Here is a 4,017-nt window from a genome sequence, read left to right as displayed (position 1 = left end):
TGCACTTATTTTATTAATATTACCAAAGAACAAATTAAATAACCGCCACATGTGTCTGGGCCCATAACCTGTTGTTTTTATATACAAAAAGAGACCATGTAACTTCAGCAAACCCACAGACAACTATGTAAATAAAATACTTGGAACATCAGATTTAGATTCAAATAGACATTTATTTATTAACTGTTCACGTCTGCACACGCTCGCCTCCTACGAAAGACTTAAAACTAACGACAGATGCCGATCGCGGCATACCAGGCAATTACACACACATATGCATATATACACATATATGTTTATTCTCTCCAGTTTTCATCATTGGAGACTTTTGCCTATTCCTTCTTACATTACAGATTTACAGTGGTTATGTTCAACAGAAATTCTTATAAATTCTTAGACATGTTGTGCGATTTAGATGTAGCAAAAGCAAATGATTATGTTAAATCAATATCGGGGTCTGTATCTTTGTATAGAGATAAAAATACTTATTTTGAAAAGCGCAATAAATTTATTGAAAAGCGTGTTAGGCTATTGAAACAAAATCGAATTACATTAATCGATATTCTCGCTCAGTTTTCTAAAATGGAAAAGTGTATGATTTCAAAAGAATTTATAAATGAAATTCATAGCAGCGACGAAGAATCAAATAATAATGGAGAGGATAATAAAACAGAAGAAAGTTATTCGCAAAATCCAAAAATTGTTTTTGTTATATGTTGTGAAGAAAGACAACTACGGTTTGAGCCATGCAAACATTTTAAAGTTTGTCAATCTTGCTATTAACATATGACAGAAGATTCAAAAAATAAAAAAAACTAACATTTTGTGTCCAATTTGTCGTAGAATTGTTAAAAACACTGTATTCATATATTATTAAAATTTAAATATCTTATTAAAACAGAATGAATTTTGTACATTTGTAATAAAAAGAAACTAAGAATTAAAGAGAAATCTAACGGTTGACATACATAGAAATTTTTAAATTTAAGTTTATACCTTCATCAAACTTTTTTTTTGGACAAAAAAAGGTGTCATTATTTCGCTTTCAATAGTTTATGAAAAAATGTGAGTATATCAGGATAGTTTGGCGGCAGGAAGTGATTACTCTCCTTTGCCACGACGGGTGCCGCGTCCCGCCGCGCTGTGACGCTTTTTTAAAGATAAAAATTATAATCAAAAATGCTCGTATAATAGTAAATGTTTAAAAATGAGAAATAAAACCATAATGCTTTTAAAATTCCAATCTCTTAAAATGAAAAAAAAGGAAATAAAGCCATAATGACTTTATTGCATAATTATATTTGGAAATAAAGCCATATCAAAAATTTGGCATTATTTCACATTTAAATGTGTTGAAAACAACCCCATGCATAAACAATGTGCTACACATACATATGAACATGCACAAATACACATATATTTAGGGAGTTCACAAGTCGTACTATTTGTCGTATTTGGTCTATTGCGCTATTGTAATACAACAGTTGTAAAAGTTTTGTTTTTGTTTCGCAAGTAAAATTTTAATATCACAATACAACTCTGAAAGGTATGTTTGCCTTGCTATTTGTGGATGCTATTCGATCAGCGGTTTCTATTTACATTCTGATTTTGTTAATTTGTCTGCAGGCTATTAGTTACAATAATTAAAAACAAAAATGGAATCACCCCGAGATAATGAAACATGTATTACTAAAGAACCTTTTTTAATTTTAGGTCAAAGCCAAGCGTATCCGTTGCAACCCAACCCGTAGATGGGCGGCAGCAGAAGAGAAGTCTCTAATTGAGTTTCTGTTGGAAAATCGGCAACTTGAGGTTTGTTTTTATTTCTTGAAATATTAAATTTAATAATTTGGAAACATATATTTAACAGAAGCCGTCCGCTCAAGCTTACTATTAGCAATTCTGCATGGCAAAAAATCTAACCATGGAGTGGAAGCTTGTGCGTTCTAAAGTGCGGAACATGAGGGTGAGCTACAACAAAGCGAAGACATGGGAAGGCTCGACGGGAGCAGGTAGCATGAGTGGCGAAACTATTAAAAGTGGGTATTTTAGATGTTTCAGTTGTCAATTTATTGGAATAACCTATATTTTATTTAAGGTACTCTACTAAAAATGTGCACTTTTTTTTACGAGCTCGAAGACATTTTTGGGAGCAGAGTTAGTGAATGTGCCGCAATCGAAGATACGATGACCGCTGAGTATTCGGATTTTGAGGGTGCTGTAGAAACTCAGATAGCAGTACCGATTGAAGAACCGGAGAGCTCCCAAGGCCCAGATTGTGTGTTACATTTAAATGGTAACGAAAGTTCTGCCGAAATTAGTTGTACGCCAAGTACGAGCCGTAAGGGCATTACAGCAGAACGGGGGTTTCGGAAATAATGAAACTCCAAGCCGAAGTCGTTAGTTTCAAGAAAGAAAAACTAGAAGCAGAATTGGCAACAAGAGACAGGGAGTTAGTTATAAGGGAAAGAGAATTGGTGTTAAAAGAAAAGAAGTTTGATTTGAAAGAAAGGAATTTTAAAAGCGAAGAAAAGCTGAAAGTTCTTGAGCTCGAAATGAAAGAGCGATTAGCTATGGAAGAGCTTAAGCTAAAATATAAACAATTATTTTAACGTAATTTAATGATTTAAGGTAATATAGTGGCGAGCACAAATGAGTATATGTATAGTGATTTTTTTTTACAATATTCGCAATGCTTTTCATAATAAAGTTTTCCATAAATTTTTTAAACGAATTAGTTCAAAAAGCATATAAATCAAGTTTCAAGTTAATAATAGCTTTAAAAACTCGCCTGGTTACGATCTGAATGGTACCGCCATCTCCTATACCAAACAAGGATGCCACTTTACGAACCGAAAGTCCTTCTCCTGATGATCCTAATCGAAAAAGGACGATCTTAAGTTGTGTATCGATAGAAAGTTGTGCTGCGTTATAATCATTTCGAAACACATCATCATCTTTTATTAAGTTTAGAAGGTAAGCAAATTCTGTTTGATTTAAGCGCATCATTTGGTAAAATCTGTTTTCGTCAAAATGCTTTAATACATTCCGCTCCCAATGGTTCGACTTAGGAACTCCTAAGTGAGCACTTCGGCGAGTGTTCAATAATATAAGCATATTCACTCTAAATTGTTCATCCACTTCTTCCTGCTCATCGTCATCACCTAAAAGAATTACATTTTCAAAAAATTTTTGGAGGAAATAATGGACAACTTACTAAATTCCCACATGAGTATGTCTTGTAAGTATTTTTCGCAAATTTCAGCTATTAATTTGCTCTTTTCACTTCTTCTAGGCTTTTTAATTTTTATGAATTTTTTCTGTTTTGTTTGAATCAGCTGATTAATTGCAGAAATAGCGCATGCAATAGTGCATTAAATAGTACGGGGCGCTCACAAGACTCGTTTTAGAACTATCATAATTTAATAGGCATTAGACCAAATACGACAAATAGTGCGACTTGTGAACTCCCTAATTAAGATAGTTAAGATAGTTCTTAAAATTGTATATAAATTTGTGAAAACTCTAAATAAAATCAGACTAAAATAGGTCTCGTAGAATGAAACACTTCTCTTAGAATGAAAGAGTTCTCACAGAACAAGACTTGACTATCATTTATTTTCCTCCACCAGCGGTAAGAAATATTTGATCAAGCTTGTTTTTTGTTCAGCTGGCGTATTTGCCAGATACAATACATCCTAAAAGGGTTTTCTGCACTGTTGACAACTAGGCTGCCTTGTATTTACAGCAACTAGCGCCGATTTGGTTCTGTCCATTTGTTGTTGCTTCCCATGACACGTACTGCCTGTTGGTATGGGCTTCGTCCTTGATTGTGCTGCTCCTTCCGCCGATAGGTGCTGGTTAAATTTACAAAATGGTTAAATTTTTCAATATCTGCGATTTTTGGATCATTATGAACCAAGCTCTCAAACAAAGTCATAAAATTTTTAATTATGAATATTCTCCCTTGAATTTCGGCAAATTCATTTTAGCAAGCCTTGAGCTGTGAGAAGCTAC

The 4,017-nt window shown here is 33.6% G+C and overlaps 1 long non-coding RNA gene across 1 annotated transcript; it reads left to right on the top strand.

The window, feature by feature from the left end:
• Positions 1 to 1,692: 1,692 nt before the first annotated feature.
• On the top strand, positions 1,693 to 2,621 carry LOC126764523 (uncharacterized). The gene is made up of 3 exons (XR_007668041.1): positions 1,693 to 1,812; positions 1,871 to 2,039; positions 2,099 to 2,621. It is a non-coding gene; the product is annotated as an uncharacterized LOC126764523 (long non-coding RNA).
• The last annotated feature ends 1,396 nt before the right edge of the window (positions 2,622 to 4,017 follow it).

The sequence above is a fragment of the Bactrocera neohumeralis genome, unplaced genomic scaffold (assembly GCF_024586455.1).
Source record: "Bactrocera neohumeralis isolate Rockhampton unplaced genomic scaffold, APGP_CSIRO_Bneo_wtdbg2-racon-allhic-juicebox.fasta_v2 cluster09, whole genome shotgun sequence".
Lineage (NCBI taxonomy): Eukaryota > Metazoa > Arthropoda > Insecta > Diptera > Tephritidae > Bactrocera > Bactrocera neohumeralis.
This window is presented reverse-complemented; position numbering and strand designations above follow the sequence as displayed.